At 35.9% G+C, this 22,855-nt stretch overlaps 1 pseudogene; it reads left to right on the top strand.

Annotated features, from left to right (window-relative positions):
* The window catches only part of LOC139874897 (ABC transporter G family member 29-like), a 155,546-nt pseudogene that overhangs the window by 123,728 nt on the left and 8,963 nt on the right, over nucleotides 1-22,855 (top strand).

Below are 22,855 nucleotides of genomic sequence, written 5' to 3'. Positions count from 1 at the left end.
AATTCAATTATCATTAGTTACACTTGCAGGGTGTAAAAGTGAACTTATATTATGTGATCACATGGGCTTGACGAGCCTCATTCGGACGGTTCGCTACTGTTAGCGGATGAAATATATTTTCGGGTCAAGTGTATGTTCTAACACTACGCAAAGGGTGCAAAACAGTTAAGTTTGATAATTGGGTGCCCGGGATACAAACAACAACTTTGGAATGCAAATGATTTTGATAATCATCTTATACTAAATCTTGTGGTTCAAATACAACGATTACTAGAACACCTATGATTTCACCAACGTTTTTCGTTGACAATTTTCTATATGTTTCTCAGGTTCATACTTGGCTATTTGATACATGCTTCCGCGTACACTCATACTTGCTTGGAGTCAAGCATGCATGCATACACTCTGATTTCTTGCTTGGGGTCCAGCATACATACATACATACGCTAGTGATAGCACCTTTGGATTCAAACATATTGTTTACATACTTACACTATTTATAGCAACCGCGATTTTAAACTAATTATGTCGCAAGTTATTTCATTTATACTTTATACTCTTGTAAACTTAAACTTGTCGTCGAACGGTTTTGTAAACTAAACTTTGCAAGCATGATACGTTTCAAAAGAATGCGACATAATTTTGGTCAAACGAGTCTCATATAGGGACTACGACCACGTAACGGGACCTAAGTAGTCGGCGCCGTCAATGACGATTTGGTCGGGTCGCTACAGATGGTATCAGAGCGTTGGTTGTAGGGAACTAGGATGTGCATTAGTGTGTCTGACAGAGTCGTTAGGACGCATTAGTGAATCTAGACTACAACCGAATAGTTAATCATTGCATCCTGACTTGCATTTGCTATAGATAGCACTTACTTGACTATTTGTGCATATATACTTGAATCTTTCTTAGGTGAACTCCATAATGGTACCAAACTTTCATCATACGAATCCGTATTCTGCCACTTCCTGGTAACACACGTAAATTCGAGATTCATGCGCGTAAGGATGACAACGACTTCATTGGTCACACTTGTCCGGGAACCCTGTCTCCCAGATTATGATTCGCCACCGTTTCAACTTACTATCGGTGTCACACCGGTGTTCCTTACTATCTACCACTTCTTGTTACTACCATCACTACTCTAGGTGAGTATCGTCATCGCTAATTATCACTACGGTTGCGTACTTTTTGTTATCATGATTCGTTACTCTTTTCGTGCCTAAGGGCATTATCGCTTGACTTGAACCGCAATGACGTGAACAATCATTTATACACTTCCCTCGGGGAACTCTTCTTTATAGTTGCACTAATTCTTTCGATTCAATACGAGTCACATTAGAGACGTCGTTACACTTTGTTTATTTTAAACTTCACGATTACACGAACTTGAATCTATAGAGTGATGTGGGAATGGAGGTATGAGTTAGCGTAATATAACGACACTCGATCAACGTGGTTATATTACGGTAAGTCATACCAAAGTTCTAATGACACATGATGGTGGTTGGACTCGATCAACCTAATCACCACCATGTGCCATGTACATGACTTTATTTTTCTTGTTTGAACATCCGAAAACTCCGAGAATACTGATAACAACCATACCCGGGACACATCTTCGATTATTGTCGAACCATATTGATGCTTCCGAATGAATGACAAATTCTTTCGACTTCAAACATATGTTACACGTATGTACTATCTTGTTTTCTTATAGTTTTTATAGACGAACTACAAAATGCTTGGTATGCTCACATCGAGGCGAAAACTTCTCTCGCCTTACACTCGTACTTCCGTTTAAGGAAATATTTTATCTAAATTCTCAATGGAGAGAGAGACTCTTCACACTATACTAGTATTCGCCTCGAGGGTGAATAGTCCTATCGAACATTTTCGGAAACAGATAAATCTTCCGCGGCGCGAAATTTTTGAGAAACAGAAACTTGTTCCAACAAACGTTTTCACATCCTAACAAACTTTTTCAAATATACCTTAAAGAAATGTACCTCGTTTCGGATCGAGATTCTCATTTCACTTCTAGATTTCAGAGTGCCTTACAAAAAGCTTCGGGACCACGTTTAAACATGAGTACCGCGTATCATCCACAAACCGACGGACCAAGCAAACACATGATTCAAACCTTGAAAACCATAATACGAGTTTGCGTTATCAACTTCAAATTTACTTGAGAAAAGTTTTTGCCTTTAACCAAATTCTCTTACAACGATGGTTATCATTCAAGTCTTAACGTCACACCTTTTGAAATCTTATATGACCGGAAACGTCATTCTCCTTTTGTAGAACCAAGTAAATGATAATCAAGTCACCGAACCTGGACTCATTCATGGAGTAACCGTTAAAATCGTTCCAATCCGAGAAAGGCTCAAGACGGCCCGTAGTCGCCAAAGGAGCTATGCAAATGTTAGATGTAAACCTTTCGAATTCCATGTGGGAAACTGCGTAATGTTTAAAGTCGCACCTTGAAAAGGTGTAATCCGTTTTGGGAAACGTAGAAAGCTAAATCCGAGATATTTTTAGTCCTTTTGAAATCTTGGGGCATGTTGTACCGTTGCTTACCGCTTCGAACTTCCGACTCAAACAAATTCCGTTCATCCTACATTCTGTGTATCAAACTTAAAGGCGTGTCTTGCGAGACAAGAACTTGTTATCCTCTTCGATGAACTTACTATCAACGATAAACCTCACTTCCAAGGAGGTAACGTTGGTGAAACTATAAATCGTGGAACCAAACTTTAAACCAACGTAAAATCCCGACTGTCAAAGTTCGTTGAAATGCCCAAGGAAGTACCTTCACATATCCGTAGAATTTGCAACGCAAGGTTTTGAAGAAGAAACAACAACTACTATTTCCAACTAAATTTCGGGACGAAATTTCTTTTAAGGTGTAGGTAATGTAACATCCCGCATTTTTCCGTTAAATTTATTTTTAACACTGTCTTTTTTTTTTAATAAATATCTTTCGTTATTTAAATTCGTAGTTTCCGTTGACTAACGTTCATAATATTCCCGCTATTTAATTATAACATCACTCGATTACTCGGGCGTTTTTAAAATATTCGTTCGGTTAATTCTCGCACCCGACTACAAACTTGAGGGACTAAACTTGCCAAGAGACTAAACTCTTGACTAGGTCAACTAGTCAAGGTATCCTCACCACCACTCATTATCCACCATTTTTCTTTTTCTTTTCCTTAACACTTTCAACATTTCTCTCAAATCCTCTCAACAAAGATTCATCATCCAAACCGAATCAAGAAGCAAACATCAAAATAAATTACATATTCATGATCCTCTCTTCATCCTCTACATTTTGGTACCAATTTCATCTCTTTTGGGTAACATTTCTAAAACACTAAATTTTTCTAAATTCGTTTTATATACTTGAAATGGTCTTAGTTAGTGTCTATGGCTCGTGTATAACATCAATATATGATTTGTTTGCTCGATTTGTTATTTTGAGTAACTAGTTTGAACATTTGAAATGGGTTTGCTTAATCTTGCATTTTGGAAGATTAAATGTTGTTTGATTGTTAAAGTTCATGTTTTAATTGTGTTACTAGTATCACTAGCTTCGTTTTGATGCGTAGGTTGATTAAGAAAACTTTAAACACATGATTATTGATTTTTGTGAATTTTGGTTAGGGTTTAATAGACTTTGAAATGAACTTTTGATGCGTTGAATGCTTGTTAATGTTGTTAGTAAGTGTTTAGATGCAATGTATGCTTAATTACCTTCGAAACAGCATATCGTATGTGAAAATTGGATTCCCGAATCATAAAATACGTTTTACGAACTTGAAACTTTGAAAATAAACCTTTCTTGATCAATTGACGAGTTTTCGGTTATTGTAATTGATGTTTTTGCTTGGTGAAAGGTAGTTAATTGTATTCCTTGTCAAAAGAGCTTTCCAATGATATAAGATGCGTATTCTAAGTGTTTACGGTTTGCGTTTTGTGCTAAATTGAATTTTGGATCAAGACTTGAACTTTTGAAACTGACCAGGTACCAGGCCACGCCTAATGTCGCGGCGCGACACCTCTGGCCGCGGCGCGGCAATAGCCGTGTTTGGGTTCTGACCTACTTTGTCAAATTTCGAAAAATGTTTGCTATGCTACGCACCTCCGATTCACATGTAACTTGTTCTAACATGCTTATATATGAATAAAAACCTCAGAAAAATAGTTCGGGACCCGACCCGACCCCGTTGACTTTTTCGTTGACTTTGACCAAGTTTGACTTTTAGTCAAACTTAACAAAACACTTATACAATCGTTCTAATCTTATTTTATACTAGATTCTTGCATGAAACTTGACAACGTGATTCACATGCTATATAATCGATTCGTAATGAGCCATAGGACTAATTGAACACATTTCGCCCGACCTTGTGTCGTAACTAGTTAATTGATACAACTTACTTGTTTAGGTCAAGGCTAAGCAACTTTCATGCACACGTTTACTTTGTGAAGTACATTTATACTCGTGCACTCGAGGTGAGATCATAGTCCCATCTTTCAACAACTTTTATGCTTTAAACTATGGGATGAGAAACATATACGTATCATACTTTTACACTTGAACACAAGTACGAAAACGAACATTCCACGTACGGGTTTGAACAAAAAGCCTCAATTCAATTATCATTAGTTACACTTGCAGGGTGTAAACGTGAACTTATATTATGTGATCACATGGGCTTGACGAGCCTCATTCGGACGGTTCGCTACCGTTAGCGGATGAAATATATTTTCGGGTCAAGTGTATGTTCTAACACTACGCAAAGGGTGCAAAACAGTTAAGTTTGATAATTGGGTGCCCGGGATACAAACAACAACTTTGGAATGCAAATGATTTTGATAATCATCTTATACTAAATCTTGTGGTTCAAATACAACGATTACTAGAACACCTATGATTTCACCAACATTTTTCGTTGACAATTTTCTATATGTTTCTCAGGTTCATACTTGGCTATTTGATACATGCTTCCGCGTACACTCATACTTGCTTGGAGTCAAGCATGCATGCATACACTCTGATTTCTTGCTTGGGGTCCAGCATACATACATACATACATACGCTAGTGATAGCACCTTTGGATTCAAACATATTGTTTACATAATTACACTATTTATAGAAACCGCGATTTTAAACTAATTATGTCGCAAGTTATTTCATTTATACTTTATACTCTTGTAAACTTAAACTTGTCGTCGAACGGTTTTGTAAACTAAACTTTGCAAGCATGATACGTTTCAAAAGAATGCGACATAATTTTGGTTAAACGAGTCTCATATAGGGACTACGACCACGTAACGGGACCTAAGTAGTCGGCGCCGTCAATGACGATTTGGTCGGGTCGCTACACAAGGAATGGTCACGACATGATTCTATCACAACGCAAATACATCCATGAACTTTTGGAACGTGCTGACTTATCTAATGCTAAGCCAGTTTCATCTCCGATGACAACCAACGCAAACCTTGCTCTTGGTGATAGTGCCACATTTGACAACCCCGTTCAATATCGTCAAATTGTAGGTGCTCTTCAGTACGTTACATTGTCTCGATCGTACATCACTTTCGCAGTCAACAAAGTCTGTCAGTATATGCATTGTCCCACGATAAATCATTGGTCAGCAGTTAAATGAATTCTCCGTTACTTACAGGGTACTGCCAATTATGGGTTACGTTTTATTCACGACTCCGGAACAGTGCTTCATGCCTACACTGATTCAACATACAACTCGTTGACTAGCTTCTCTGATGCTGACTGGGCAGGTTTTCCAGATGACCGTCGATCCACGGAAGGATATGCAATATATCTAGGTTCAAATCTAGTATCATGGTCTGCACGAAAACAAAAGACTGTCTCTCGATCCTCAACAGAATATGAATACAAGGCCCTAGCTGACACAGTTGCGGAACTAACATGGCTTCAAAATCTATTACGTGAACTTCGTGTTCCTGTTAAATCGGTTCCTACCTTATGGTGTGATAACCTTGGTGCTACGTATCTTTCAGCTAACCCAGTCTTTCATGCACGTACAAAACATGTAGAAGTTGATTTTCACTTTGTTCGAGAAAGAGTTGCTCAACAAAAACTTTCAGTTCAGTTCATAACTACTGATGATCAGATTGCAGATATCTTCACCAAGCCGCTGTCCTCACCAAGATTTCACCTGTTACGATCCAAGCTACATGTCGTTTCCCGCCCTTAGCTTGCGGGGGAATATTAGACAAATATAATTGTATAAGGCTATGTTATTGCTATAGTGTAGGGATATATTATGTAATTGTTACTCCTATATAATGGAGGCTTATGTACTGATTATAAACACATAGAACATACAAGTTCAATTCAATATCTCTCTTCGTCTATTATATCATTTAATAATCATTAACTTGGACAAAAAAGTGTTTTCGCGTTTATGAACAATACAATAAGTTACATGTATTGACCCTAGACTGTCAACCCAACACGCCCATTTTGAACCTTTAACTATCATGCTAAAAATGAATATATATATATATATATATATATATATATATATATATATATATATATATATATATATATATATATATATATATATATTTTGACTTATGTTGGCATTCTTTGCATAATAGCACTTGGAAAGACACAAGCAATCATATCTAAAGAAGAGTCAAGTAAGCATTCTGTCATATATAATATTCGGTTACTAACATAGTTTTTTTCCCTTATATCAACTTTTGTTTTTTATTTTTCAGAAGATACAACAATCCAAGAACTGCACACACTACCAAATTTAAATGAACAAGATAAGCAAGATTCAATTGTGGAGCCCACAAATAATTTTAAATCAAAGAAGGGAATGGTTCTTCCATTTACTCCCCTTGCTATGTCATTCAAAAATATCAATTATTATGTTGATATGTGTAGTGACCCGAACTTTTCCATGTTTATATATATTAATTGAGATTGATGTTTACATGATTAAATGTTTCCAACATGTTAAGCAATCAAACTTGTTAAGACTTGATTAATTGAAATAGGTTTCATATAGACAATTGACCACCCAAGTTGACCGGTGATTCACGAACGTTAAAACTTGTAAAAAAACTATATGATGACATATATATGGTTATATATATAGTTAACATGATATTATGATAAGTAAACATATCATTAATTATATTAACAATGAACTACATATGTAAAAACAAGACTACTAACTTAATGATTTTGAAACGAGACATATATGTAACGTTTATCGTTGTAACGACATTTAATGTATATATATCATATTAAGAGATATTCGTACATCATAATATCATGATAATATAATAATTTAAAATCTCTTTTGATATTATAAACATTGGGTTAACAACATTTAACAAGATCGTTAACCTAAAGGTTTCAAAACAACACTTACATGTAACGACTAACGATGACTTAACGACTCAGTTAAAATGTATATACATGTAGTGTTTTAATATGTATTTATACACTTTTGAAAGACTTCAATACACTTATCAAAATACTTCTACTTAACAAAAATGCTTACAATTACATTCTCGTTCAGTTTCATCAACAATTCTACTCGTATGCACCCGTATTCGTACTCGTACAATACACAGCTTTTAGATGTATGTACTATTGGTATATACACTCCAATGATCAGCTCTTAGCAGCCCATGTGAGTCACCTAACACATGTGGGAACCATCATTTGGCAACTAGCATGAAATATCTCATAAGATTACAAAAATAGGAGTAATCATTCATGACTTATTTACATGAAAACAAAATTACATATCCTTTATATCTAATCCATACACCAACGACCAAAAACACCTACAAACACTTTCATTCTTCAATTTTCTTCATCTAATTGAACTCTCTCAAGTTCTATCTTCAAGTTCTAAGTGTTCTTCATAAATTCCAAAAGTTCTAGTTTCATAAAATCAAGAATACTTTCAAGTTTGCTAGCTCACTTCCAATCTTGTAAGGTGATCATCCAACCTCAAGAAATCTTTGTTTCTTACAGTAGGTTATCATTCTAATACAAGGTAATAATCATATTCAAACTTTGGTTCAATTTCTATAACTATAACAATCTTATTTCAAGTGATGATCTTACTTGAACTTGTTTTCGTGTCATGATTTTGCTTCAAGAACTTTGAGCCATCCAAGGATCCATTGAAGCTAGATCCATTTTTCTCTTTTCCAGTAGGTTCATCCAAGGAACTTAAGGTAGTAATGATGTTCATAACATCATTCGATTCATACATATAAAGCTATCTTATTCGAAGGTTTAAACTTGTAATCACTAGAACATAGTTTAGTTAATTCTAAACTTGTTCGCAAACAAAAGTTAATCCTTCTAACTTGACTTTTAAAATCAACTAAACACATGTTCTATATCTATATGATATGCTAACTTAATGATTTAAAACCTGGAAACACGAAAAACACCGTAAAACCGGATTTACGCCGTCGTAGTAACACCGCGGGCTGTTTTGGGTTAGTTAATTAAAAACTATGATAAACTTTGATTTAAAAGTTGTTATTCTGAGAAAATGATTTTTATTATGAACATGAAACTATATCCAAAAATTATGGTTAAACTCAAAGTGGAAGTATGTTTTCTAAAATGGTCATCTAGACGTCGTTCTTTCGACTGAAATGACTACCTTTACAAAAACGACTTGTAACTTATTTTTCCGACTAGAAACCTATACTTTTTTTGTTTAGATTCATAAAATAGAGTTCAATATGAAACCATAGCAATTTGATTCACTCAAAACGGATTTAAAATGAAGAAGTTATGGGTAAAACAAGATTGGATAATTTTTCTCATTTTAGCTACGTGAAAATTGGTAACAAATCTATTCCAACCATAACTTAATCAACTTGTATTATATATTATGTAATCTTGAGATACCATAGACACGTATACAATGTTTCGACCTATCATGTCGACACATCTATATATATTTCGGAACAACCATAGACACTATATATGTGAATGTTGGAGTTAGCTATACAGGGTTGAGGTTGATTCCAAAATATATATAGTTTGAGTTGTGATCAATACTGAGATACGTATACACTGGGTCGTGGATTGATTCAAGATAATATTTATCGATTTATTTCTGTACATCTAACTGTGGACAACTAGTTGTAGGTTACTAACGAGGACAGCTGACTTAATAAACTTAAAACATCAAAATATATTAAAAGTGTTGTAAATATATTTTGAACATACTTTGATATATATGTATATATTGTTATAGGTTCGTGAATCAACCAGTGGCCAAGTCTTACTTCCCGACGAAGTAAAAATCTGTGAAAGTGAGTTATAGTCCCACTTTTAAAATCTAATATTTTTGGGATGAGAATACATGCAGGTTTTATAAATGATTTACAAAATAGACACAAGTACGTGAAACTACATTCTATGGTTGAATTATCGAAATCGAATATGCCCCTTTTTATTAAGTCTGGTAATCTAAGAATTAGGGAACAGACACCCTAATTGACGCGAATCCTAAAGATAGATCTATTGGGCCTAACAAACCCCATCCAAAGTACCGGATGCTTTAGTACTTCGAAATTTATATCATATCCGAAGGGTGTCCCGGAATGATGGGGATATTCTTATATATGCATCTTGTTATTGTCGGTTACCAGGTGTTCACCATATGAATGATTTTTATCTCTATGTATGGGATGTGTATTGAAATATGAAATCTTGTGGTCTATTGTTACGATTTGATATATATAGGTTAAACCTATAACTCACCAACATTTTTGTTGACGTTTTAAGCATGTTTATTCTCAGGTGATTATTAAGAGCTTCCGCTGTCGCATACTTAAATAAGGACAAGATTTGGAGTCCATGCTTGTATGATATTGTGTAAAAACTGCATTCAAGAAACTTATTTTGTTGTAACATATTTGTATTGTAAACCATTATGTAATGGTCGTGTGTAAACAGGATATTTTAGATTATCATTATTTGATAATCTACGTAAAGCTTTTTAAACCTTTATTGATGAAATAAAGGTTATGGTTTGTTTAAAAATGAATGCAGTCTTTGAAAAACGTCTCATATAGAGGTCAAAACCTCGCAACGAAATCAATTAATATGGAACGTTTTTAATCAATAAGAACGGGACATTTCAGTTGGTATCCGAGCGTTGGTCTTAGAGAACCAGAAAATTTGCATTAGTGTGTCTTATCGAGTTTGTTAGGATGCATTAGTGAGTCTGGACTTCGACCGTGTTTTCTTTAAAAATGATTGCTTAACATTTTTGTTGGAAACTATATATTTTTAACATATGAATATTATGTGATATATTAATCTCTTAACGTGTTTGATATTATGTGATAGATGTCTACCTCTAGAACAAGTCCCATTGACTCACCTAATAATAATGAAGAGTCAAATGTAAATTGGAATGATTTGTGGACTGATTCACAAGTTCCCGAAGAGGAACCGGAAGAAGAGTCGGAACCGGAAGAAGAATCGGAACCGGAAGAAGAATCGGAACCGGATGAAGAAATAGAACCGGTGGGGGAAATAATAAAACGGTTAAGTAAAAGAAAATCCTCAACCAACCGACCAAAGTTAATTATGGTCAATGGTGTTTCCGCCAAGGAAGCAAAATATTGGGAGGATTACCAATTCTCCGATGAATCGGATTCCGACGAGAATTCCGATGATGTTATAGAAATTACCCCAACTGAATTTAAAAAGGCAAAAGAAAATAATAAGGGAAAGGGCATAAAAATAGAGAAATCTAATTCCAACCCCGATGAACTTTATATGTATCGTCAACCCCCGAAGTCCTTAAGTTGTAACAATGACCCGGGAACCTCTAAACCACCAGGTTTTTCTAAACCAATGTGGACAACGACGGCTCGTATTAGGGGAACATCATATATCCCTAGAAACTTGGCAAAACGAACCAAAACCGAAGAAGAAGAAACGAGCGAGTCGGAATAAGATAGTTGTATTCGTGTGGTGTAATATATGGAATATAGTGTTCTTATGCTTTATGATATATGTAAAAATTGCTTGTATTAATAAGTATTTTTTTTATGAATCTAACTCTTGTCTATTTTACAGTTTAAAAACACAAAATGGATAGACAACCCAATATTTTAAGAGACCTACCCGGAGACATGATTGATGAAATCTTGTCTAGAGTCGGCCAGAATTCTTCGGCACAACTATTTAAGGCGAGATCAGTTTGTAAGACATTCGAAGAACGTTCCAAGAATGTCTTGGTTTATAAGAGACTTTCGTTTGAAAGATGGGGGATATCACATTGGGAAACCCATAAGTTACGATGTGTTTACTTTGACGCATATATTGCGGGGAACCCAAATGCTATTTTACGCAACGGGTTAAGAAATTATTTTGACTCAATATATCCGAATATTGGACTTCGTGATTTAGAAAAAGCGGCTAACATGCAACATAAAGAAGCATGTTATGCTTACGGATTAGTAATGTTCGCTTCTCACCAAAGTGAGAACAAGAACATCGGGCTACAACTATTAAACAAAACGTTTCCACAAGTGACGGAGTCGGTAATTGGGGTAAGAAATGAGGTTTTTAGATTATTACGGGACTGTTGGACATTACGTAACCCTCGTCCCTTTGATGACGTTACAACACGCTGTCTTATCAACGGCCATAACGGTTATGTTGCACAAGACCAAGGATGGGAAGTAGTCCTAGTAAAACCAGAATGCATGACTTGTTTCTGGACGTATGAATTACGTGTCTTTATTGCCTTTGCTGAACGACTTGTGTACTAGCTAGAATTGTCTTCACAACTATCTTGTATCAAAGTTATTGTGTGCTATATTTCATGCTTTATGTAAAATAAGCGGTATTGTAAGTTTGTAAAATATTGTATAAAAGTTTGAACGCGAAATATTATTATAATCAGTTTTTCATATAGAATTGTAGTAGTTGAATTGTATATTAGCTACTAAGTATGAACTTAACGGGTAGGTACTACCCGAATTTAAACTTATAAAATGCTAATATGAAGAAAAAGCTTTTATAAATGAGTTCATATTATGCTACGAAATACTATTAACTACTCTTAATATTCTGTATGATTAACTTGTTCCATTTAACTATTTTGAAGGAAATGGCACCGACTACTCGACACACCGTGAATATGAATGAAGAGGAATTCCGTACTTTTCTAGCTTCAAACATAGCCGCAGTACAGGCTGCGCTACATACCAACAATAACCTTGGATCTAGCAGTACAGGAAATCGTGTAGGATGCACCTACAAATAATTCACTGCCTGCAAACCTTTGGAATTTGATGGAACCGAAGGACCGATCGGATTGAAACGGTGGACCGAGAAGGTTGAATCGGTGTTTGCCATAAGTAAGTGTACTGAAGAGGACAAAGTGAAGTACGCTACGCATACCTTCACAGGTTCTGCGTTAACATGGTGGAATACCTATCTAGAGCAAGTGGGACAAGATGATGCGTACGCACTACCGTGGTCAGCATTCAAGCACTTGATGAACGAGAAGTACCGTCCCAGAACCGAGGTCAATAAGCTCAAGACAGAACTTAGAGGGTTACGAACCCAAGGATTTGATATTACCACGTACGAAAGACGATTCACAGAATTGTGCCTATTGTGTCCGGGAGCATTCGAAGATGAGGAAGAGAAGATCGACGCGTTTGTGAAAGGATTACCGGAAAGAATCCAAGAAGATATAAGTTCACACGAGCCCGCCTCCATACAACAGGCATGTAGAATGGCTCACAAACTAGTGAACCAGATTGAAGAAAGAATTAAAGAACAGACTGCTGAAGAGGCCAATGTGAAGCAAGTCAAAAGAAAGTGGGAGGAAAACGGTGATAAGAATCACCAATACAACAACAACAGCAATTACAACAATAATCGCAACAATTATCCCAACAATCGCAACATCAATCGCAACTACAACAAACGGCCCAACAACAACAACAACAACAACAGCAACTACAACAATCATCCCAACAACAATAATAACCGCAACAACAACAACAATCAGAAGCAACTATGCCAAAGGTGTGAAAAGAATCACTCGGGGTTCTGCACCAAATTTTGCAACAAGTGTAAAAGAAATGGTCATAGCGCGGCGAAGTGTGAGGTCTACGGACCAGGGGTTAATAGAACGAAAGGAACAAATGGTGTCGGAACGAGTAATGGTGGAGCAAGTAGTGTCGGAGCAAGTTATGCCAATGTAGTTTGTTATAAATGTGGAAAACCAGGCCACGTTATTAGAAATTGCCCGAACCAGGAGAACACGAATGGACAAGGCCGTGGAAGAGTTTTCAATATTAATGCGGTAGAGGCACAGGAAGACCCGGAGCTTGTTACGGGTACGTTTCTTATTGACAATAAATCTGCTTACGTTTTATTTGATTCGGGTGCGGATAGAAGCTATATGAGTAGAGATTTTTGTGCTAAATTAAGTTGTCCATTGACGCCTTTGGATAGTAAATTTTTACTCGAATTAGCAAATGGTAAATTAATTTCAGCAGATAATATATGTCGGAATCGAGAAATTAAACTGGTTAGCGAAACATTTAAGATTGATTTGATACCAGTAGAGTTAGGGAGTTTTGATGTGATAATCGGTATGGACTGGTTGAAAGAAGTGAAAGCGGAGATCGTTTGTTACAAAAATGCAATTCGCATTATACGAGAAAAAGAAAAACCCTTAATGGTGTACGGAGAAAAGGGCAACACGAAGCTACATCTTATTAGTAATTTGAAGGCACAAAAACTAATAAGAAAAGGTTGCTATGCTGTTCTAGCACAAGTCGAGAAAGTACAAACTGAAGAAAAGAGCATCAATGATGTTCCCCTTGCAAAAGAATTTCCCGATGTATTTCCGAAAGAATTACCGGGATTACCCCCACATCGATCCGTTGAATTTCAAATAGATCTTGTACCAGGAGCTGCACCAATAGCTCGTGATCCTTACAGACTCGCACCCAGCGAGATGAAAGAACTGCAAAGCCAATTACAAGAACTTTTAGAGCGTGGTTTCATTCGACCAAGCACATCACCGTGGGGAGCTCCTGTTTTGTTTGTCAAGAAGAAAGATGGTACATTCAGGTTGTGTATCGACTACCGAGAGTTGAACAAACTTACCATCAAGAACCGCTACCCACTACCGAGAATCGACGACTTATTTGATCAACTACAAGGCTCGTCTGTTTATTCAAAGATTGACTTACGTTCCGGGTATCATCAAATGCGGGTGAAAGAAGATGATATTCCAAAGACTGCTTTCAGAACACGTTACGGTCATTACGAGTTTATGGTCATGCCGTTTGGTTTAACTAATGCACCAGCTGTGTTCATGGACCTTATGAACCGAGTGTGTGGACCATACCTTGACAAGTTTGTCATTGTTTTCATTGATGACATACTTATTTACTCAAAGAATGACCAAGAACACGGTGAACATTTGAGAAAGGTGTTAGAAGTATTGAGGAAGGAAGAATTGTACGCTAAGTTTTCAAAGTGTGCATTTTGGTTGGAAGAAGTTCAATTCCTCGGTCACATAGTGAACAAAGAAGGTATTAAGGTGGATCCAGCAAAGATAGAAACTGTTGAAAAGTGGGAAACCCCGAAAACTCCGAAACACATACGCCAGTTTTTAGGACTAGCTGGTTACTACAGAAGGTTCATCCAAGACTTTTCCAGAATAGCAAAACCCTTGACTGCATTAACGCATAAAGGGAAGAAATTTGAATGGAATGATGAACAAGAGAAAGCGTTTCAGTTATTGAAGAAAAAGCTAACTACGGCACCTATATTGTCATTGCCTGAAGGGAATGATGATTTTGTGATTTATTGTGACGCATCAAAGCAAGGTCTCGGTTGTGTATTAATGCAACGAACGAAGGTGATTGCTTATGCGTCTAGACAATTGAAGATTCACGAACAAAATTATACGACGCATGATTTAGAATTAGGCGCGGTTGTTTTTGCATTAAAGACTTGGAGGCACTACTTATATGGGGTCAAAAGTATTATATATACCGACCACAAAAGTCTTCAACACATATTTAATCAGAAACAACTGAATATGAGGCAGCGTAGGTGGATTGAATTATTGAATGATTACGATTTTGAGATTCGTTACCACCCGGGGAAGGCAAATGTGGTAGCCGATGCCTTGAGCAGGAAGGATAGAGAACCCATTCGAGTAAAATCTATGAATATAATGATTCATAATAACATTACTACTCAAATAAAGGAGGTGCAACAAGGAGTTTTAAAAGAGGGAAATTTAAAGGATGAAATACCCAAAGGATCGGAGAAGCATCTTAATATTCGGGAAGACGGAACCCGGTATAGGGCTGAAAGGATTTGGGTACCAAAATTTGGAGATATGAGAGAAATGGTACTTAGAGAAGCTCATAAAACCAGATACTCAATACATCCTGGAACGGGGAAGATGTACAAGGATCTCAAGAAACATTTTTGGTGGCCGGGTATGAAAGCCGATGTTGCTAAATACGTAGGAGAATGTTTGACGTGTTCTAAGGTCAAAGCTGAGCATCAGAAACCATCAGGTCTACTTCAACAACCCGAAATCCCGGAATGGAAATGGGAAAACATTACCATGGATTTCATCACTAAATTGCCAAGGACTGCAAGTGGTTTTGATACTATTTGGGTAATAGTTGATCGTCTCACCAAATCAGCACACTTCCTACCAATAAGAGAAGATGACAAGATGGAGAAGTTAGCACGACTGTATTTGAAGGAAGTCGTCTCCAGACATGGAATACCAATCTCTATTATCTCTGATAGGGATGGCAGATTTATTTCAAGATTCTGGCAGACATTACAGCAAGCATTAGGAACTCGTCTAGACATGAGTACTGCCTATCATCCACAAACTGATGGGCAGAGCGAAAGGACGATACAAACGCTTGAAGACATGCTACGAGCATGTGTTATTGATTTCGGAAACAGTTGGGATCGACATCTACCGTTAGCAGAATTTTCCTACAACAACAGCTACCATTCAAGCATTGAGATGGCGCCGTTTGAAGCACTTTATGGTAGAAAGTGCAGGTCTCCGATTTGTTGGAGTGAGGTGGGGGATAGACAGATTACGGGTCCGGAGATTATACAAGAAACTACCGAGAAGATCATCCAAATTCAACAACGGTTGAAAACCGCCCAAAGTCGACAAAAGAGCTACGCTGACATTAAAAGAAAAGATATAGAATTTGAAATTGGAGAGATGGTCATGCTTAAAGTTTCACCTTGGAAAGGCGTTGTTCGATTTGGTAAACGAGGGAAATTAAATCCAAGGTATATTGGACCATTCAAGATTATTGATCGTGTCGGACCAGTAGCTTACCGACTTGAGTTACCTCAACAACTCGCGGCTGTACATAACACTTTCCACGTCTCGAATTTGAAGAAATGTTTTGCTAAAGAAGATCTCACTATTCCGTTAGATGAAATCCAAATCAACGAAAAACTCCAATTCATCGAAGAACCCGTCGAAATAATGGATCGTGAGGTTAAAAGACTTAAGCAAAACAAGATACCAATTGTTAAGGTTCGATGGAATGCTCGTAGAGGACCCGAGTTCACGTGGGAGCGTGAAGATCAGATGAAGAAGAAATACCCGCATCTATTTCCAGAAGATTCGTCAACACCTTCAACAGCTTAAAATTTCGGGACGAAATTTATTTAACGGGTAGGTACTGTAGTGACCCGAACTTTTCCATGTTTATATATATTAATTGAGATTGATGTTTACATGATTAAATGTTTCCAACATGTTAAGCAATCAAACTTGTTAAGACTTGATTAATTGAAATAGGTTTCATATAGACAATTGACCACCCAAGTTGACCGGTGATTCACGAACGTTAAAACTTGTAAAAAAACTATATGATGACATATATATGGTTATATATATAGTTAACATGATATTATGATAAGTAAACATATCATTAATTATATTAACAATGAACTACATATGTAAAAACAAGACTACTAACTTAATGATTTTGAAACGAGACATATATGTAACGTTTATCGTTGTAACGACATTTAATGTATATATATCATATTAAGAGATATTCGTACATCATAATATCATGATAATATAATAATTTAAAATCTCTTTTGATATTATAAACATTGGGTTAACAACATTTAACAAGATCGTTAACCTAAAGGTTTCAAAACAACACTTACATGTAACGACTAACGATGACTTAACGACTCAGTTAAAATGTATATACATGTAGTGTTTTAATATGTATTTATACACTTTTGAAAGACTTCAATACACTTATCAAAATACTTCTACTTAACAAAAATGCTTACAATTACATTCTCGTTCAGTTTCATCAACAATTCTACTCGTATGCACCCGTATTCGTACTCGTACAATACACAGCTTTTAGATGTATGTACTATTGGTATATACACTCCAATGATCAGCTCTTAGCAGCCCATGTGAGTCACCTAACACATGTGGGAACCATCATTTGGCAACTAGCATGAAATATCTCATAAGATTACAAAAATAGGAGTAATCATTCATGACTTATTTACATGAAAACAAAATTACATATCCTTTATATCTAATCCATACACCAACGACCAAAAACACCTACAAACACTTTCATTCTTCAATTTTCTTCATCTAATTGAACTCTCTCAAGTTCTATCTTCAAGTTCTAAGTGTTCTTCATAAATTCCAAAAGTTCTAGTTTCATAAAATCAAGAATACTTTCAAGTTTGCTAGCTCACTTCCAATCTTGTAAGGTGATCATCCAACCTCAAGAAATCTTTGTTTCTTACAGTAGGTTATCATTCTAATACAAGGTAATAATCATATTCAAACTTTGGTTCAATTTCTATAACTATAACAATCTTATTTCAAGTGATGATCTTACTTGAACTTGTTTTCGTGTCATGATTTTGCTTCAAGAACTTTGAGCCATCCAAGGATCCATTGAAGCTAGATCCATTTTTCTCTTTTCCAGTAGGTTCATCCAAGGAACTTAAGGTAGTAATGATGTTCATAACATCATTCGATTCATACATATAAAGCTATCTTATTCGAAGGTTTAAACTTGTAATCACTAGAACATAGTTTAGTTAATTCTAAACTTGTTCGCAAACAAAAGTTAATCCTTCTAACTTGACTTTTAAAATCAACTAAACACATGTTCTATATCTATATGATATGCTAACTTAATGATTTAAAACCTGGAAACACGAAAAACACCGTAAAACCGGATTTACGCCGTCGTAGTAACACCGCGGGCTGTTTTGGGTTAGTTAATTAAAAACTATGATAAACTTTGATTTAAAAGTTGTTATTCTGAGAAAATGATTTTTATTATGAACATGAAACTATATCCAAAAATTATGGTTAAACTCAAAGTGGAAGTATGTTTTCTAAAATGGTCATCTAGACGTAGTTCTTTCGACTGAAATGACTACCTTTACAAAAACGACTTGTAACTTATTTTTCCGACTAGAAACCTATACTTTTTTTGTTTAGATTCATAAAATAGAGTTCAATATGAAACCATAGCAATTTGATTCACTCAAAACGGATTTAAAATGAAGAAGTTATGGGTAAAACAAGATTGGATAATTTTTCTCATTTTAGCTACGTGAAAATTGGTAACAAATCTATTCCAACCATAACTTAATCAACTTGTATTATATATTATGTAATCTTGAGATACCATAGACACGTATACAATGTTTCGACCTATCATGTCGACACATCTATATATATTTCGGAACAACCATAGACACTCTATATGTGAATGTTGGAGTTAGCTATACAGGGTTGAGGTTGATTCCAAAATATATATAGTTTGAGTTGTGATCAATACTGAGATACGTATACACTGGGTCGTGGATTGATTCAAGATAATATTTATCGATTTATTTCTGTACATCTAACTGTGGACAACTAGTTGTAGGTTACTAACGAGGACAGCTGACTTAATAAACTTAAAACATCAAAATATATTAAAAGTGTTGTAAATATATTTTGAACATACTTTGATATATATGTATATATTGTTATAGGTTCGTGAATCAACCAGTGGCCAAGTCTTACTTCCCGACGAAGTAAAAATCTGTGAAAGTGAGTTATAGTCCCACTTTTAAAATCTAATATTTTTGGGATGAGAATACATGCAGGTTTTATAAATGATTTACAAAATAGACACAAGTACGTGAAACTACATTCTATGGTTGAATTATCGAAATCGAATATGCCCCTTTTTATTAAGTCTGGTAATCTAAGAATTAGGGAACAGACACCCTAATTGACGCGAATCCTAAAGATAGATCTATTGGGCCTAACAAACCCCATCCAAAGTACCGGATGCTTTAGTACTTCGAAATTTATATCATATCCGAAGGGTGTCCCGGAATGATGTGGATATTCTTATATATGCATCTTGTTATTGTCGGTTACCAGGTGTTCACCATATGAATGATTTTTATCTCTATGTATGGGATGTGTATTGAAATATGAAATCTTGTGGTCTATTGTTACGATTTGATATATATAGGTTAAACCTATAACTCACCAACATTTTTGTTGACGTTTTAAGCATGTTTATTCTCAGGTGATTATTAAGAGCTTCCGCTGTCGCATACTTAAATAAGGACAAGATTTGGAGTCCATGCTTGTATGATATTGTGTAAAAACTGCATTCAAGAAACTTATTTTGTTGTAACATATTTGTATTGTAAACCATTATGTAATGGTCGTGTGTAAACAGGATATTTTAGATTATCATTATTTGATAATCTACGTAAAGCTTTTTAAACCTTTATTGATGAAATAAAGGTTATGGTTTGTTTAAAAATGAATGCAGTCTTTGAAAAACGTCTCATATAGAGGTCAAAACCTCGCAACGAAATCAATTAATATGGAACGTTTTTAATCAATAAGAACGGGACATTTCAATATGCCCTCGGTAAGAACCGTTTTTACTCATATTATGTTTAGGTTTTTCGCCACCGCTTATTTCATTTTATAGTTGTTCGCCACCGCTTATTTCATTTTATAGTTGACCTTAAAGAATAAAGTTTTGTATGAATCTAGTTAATGACAAGATTTTCATAAGCAGTGTCAAAAACTAGTTATGAGTACTAGAGGTGGCAATTTTGACCCGTTTAGTTATGAATGTTGCCCAAATTATATCTGAAACGGGTTACATTTCTAAAAAGGAAAGGTTCCCAGATTATAGTTTTGTGCATAAAACCAATAAATTGTTGAAGTAAAATTATGTTTGAAATCATAGTAGTAAACACTGTTGTAAATTTAGTGTAATTTTGGGTTTTAATCTACACTTGTAAATGGGTTTGGAGGTACGGAGTGTACACCCATTAAGTGATAGATTACCTGGACCCAAAAGTGATTTTCCATTATTTACTATCATGACTTGGTCTACCTGAAATTTGACTAAGTGTTTTCAGTACTAAGTTTTCTTAGTAAGCTGAAATTTGGCTAAGTGTTTTGTGCTGGTTGTTCTGCATTGCTGGTCCTTGTACTGGTTGTTCTGCATTGCTGGTCCTTGTGCTGGTTGTTCTGCATTGCTGGTCCCTGTGCTGGTTGTTCTGCACAGCTGGTCCCTGTGCTGGTTGTTCTGCGCAGCTGGTCCCTGTGCTGGTTGTTCTGTGCAGCTGGTCCCTGTGCTGGTTGTTCTGCGCAGCTGGTCCCTGTGCTGGTTGTTCTGCGCAGCTGGTCCCTGTGCTGGTTGTTCTGCGCAGCTGGTCCTGTTTGCTGGTTCCTCTGCGCTGCTGGTCCTGAATGCTGACTTTTACGCTGCTGGTCCTGTATGCTGACTTTTGCGCTGCTGGTCCTGTTTGCTGATTTTTGCGCTGCTGGTCCTTTTGCAGTGCTGGTTCTTAAGAGACAGCAGTAAGAAAACACTTAACACAATTTTGAGTGATTACGAAAGAATTATTCTTGCACCCACTTTTGCTTTAGTGGTTGAAGGAATAATACTTGTTTATTATAAAGTGATCACTCATGCTTTGATAGTTGTAAAATATAATATTTGTTTATTGTAAAAGTAACAACTTTTACTTTAATGATGGAAGTGATAATATTTGTTTATAGAAATATTCTTCCTGTAACCACTTTTGAATATTATAGAAGATACTTTTATTAATCAATCGGCCAATTGATTTTAATAAAAGACTCTTTCATGATAAGGGTGTATATAAATATATTAACCAATATGCATGAGTAGACACACAAGTTACGAACACCAAAATATTCTTCTGCAAAAGGAATTCTTGTTTCTGCCAAAACAAGAATTTAATCTCTGTCTTATCCCAAAGTGATATTCGTGTAACCCAGGCTATAAGGGTCGAATAATTACTTTCGGAAAGTGATACCACGATTCAGTGATTTATCCGGCTATCGATTATTTTACCCTACACGAAAGAATTTAATAAAACCTCCAACAATCGAAAGTAATTATTTGTTATAATCGATGGCGGCTACGATGAAACACATGACGGCGAATTTCTCCAAACTTGATAAGTTTGAGGGAATTGATTTTAGGAGATGGCAAAAGAAGATGCACTTCTTTCTGAGCAGCATGAGTGTGGTGTACGTACTCAGCACACCAATTCCTGAAGATCATGGTGATGATGCCACTATTGAACAAATTCGGAAAAGGTGCAAGTGGGAGAACGATGACTACATCGCTAGAGGTTTAATCCTCAATGGTATGGCTGATTCCCTTTTTGATATTTACCTAAATGTTGAATCTTCTAAAGAACTATGGGACTGTTTAGAAACCAAGTATATGTCTGAGGATGCTTCTAGTAAAAAGTTCCTTGTGAGTAATTTTAATAATTACAAGATGGTCGATTCTAGACCGGTCTTGGAACAATACAATGAGCTCATTCGTATACTTGGTCAATTCACACAACATAAGATGAACATGGATGAGTCTATTCAAGTCTCAAGCATAATTGATAAACTACCTCCATCTTGGAAAGAATTTAAACATTCTTTGAAACATAAGAAGGAGGAGTTAACTCTTGTTGAGTTGGGTAGTCATCTGCGTATTGAGGAATCCCTCAGGTTGCAGGATAATGACAAGCCAAAGAGCAACGAAGTTGCTGGTACGTCTGTTGTCAATATGGTGGAACATAAAAAGTTCACTAGTAATAATGACAAAAAGGGCAAACGTAAACATCAAGGTTATAACAAGGCTAATCCGAACAAGAAGTCTAAATTGACTTGTTGGAAGTGTGGTAAAACTGGACACATGAAAAAGGATTGCAAGGTTATTTTTGGTAATAATAATGCCAAAGGATCTAGCACAAGCGATTCGGGAAATGGTTTAAACAACCACAACTCGAAAGGTCAGAATATATTTAATAATTCAAATGAGAATTATTATGTTTCATATATATCTGAGGCTTATTTTGTGCAGGATGATGATGTCGCGTGGTGGGTTGACTCGGGAGCCACCACCCATGTATGCAAGGATAGATTTTGGTTCAAGACTTACGAGTCCGTGACTGATGGATCAATTCTTCATATGGGAAATGAGTCAACAGCCTCTGTTCATGGACGTGGAAGTGTGGATTTGTGTTTTAGTTCTGGAAAAATTATTTGTTTGTTTGATGTTTTGTATGTACCACAAATAAGAAAAAATTTGGTTTCCAGTAGTGTGTTAAATTGTTGTGGTTATAAACAAGTGATTGAATCTGATAAGTTTGTTTTGTCAAAACATGGTATGTTTGTTGGT

The sequence above is a fragment of the Rutidosis leptorrhynchoides genome, chromosome 11 (assembly GCF_046630445.1).
Source record: "Rutidosis leptorrhynchoides isolate AG116_Rl617_1_P2 chromosome 11, CSIRO_AGI_Rlap_v1, whole genome shotgun sequence".
In the NCBI taxonomy this organism is placed as follows: Eukaryota; Viridiplantae; Streptophyta; class Magnoliopsida; order Asterales; family Asteraceae; genus Rutidosis; species Rutidosis leptorrhynchoides.
The sequence above is the reverse complement of the archived record's forward strand: the minus strand, read 5'-3'. Positions and strand labels throughout refer to the sequence as shown.